The sequence below is a fragment of the Glandiceps talaboti genome, chromosome 3 (assembly GCF_964340395.1).
Source record: "Glandiceps talaboti chromosome 3, keGlaTala1.1, whole genome shotgun sequence".
In the NCBI taxonomy this organism is placed as follows: Eukaryota; Metazoa; Hemichordata; class Enteropneusta; family Spengelidae; genus Glandiceps; species Glandiceps talaboti.
Genome location: NC_135551.1, coordinates 26,610,880 through 26,611,327, shown reverse-complemented (window position 1 = coordinate 26,611,327; position 448 = coordinate 26,610,880).

The following is a 448-nucleotide window of genomic DNA, read 5'->3' as shown; positions in this document are numbered from 1 at the left end:
TGAGGGAACGGAGAGATATCTCGTCGACAAGTGTGAAAGACGCTAATTTATGCAACAAATACACAAATACAACTTTCGATGATTATTACAAGACATTGAGAGAAAAACTAAACAAACCCAGGAAACCTTTTTAGTTTATGTACTCAAGTTTCATTTACAGTTGAAAAATGACTATATTTGACTGTTTGTTAAAGTTAAATAATTTTAAGTGGAAATGGGGTAAAAATCAGTAATATGCTCGAAAATGTAAAAACTCACCACAGAAACCACAACTTCAAATATAGACTCAACATAATACATGAAACACATAGTGTATTTATCTTGTCTTTATCGTGAAATATTATGAAGGAAAAATGAGCCAACGAACCTGCATATTCAGCTTAAGGAGGGGCTTGTATAACTAACCACCAATGCCTTAACTGAAATGTGTGAATGACAACGTCTACAC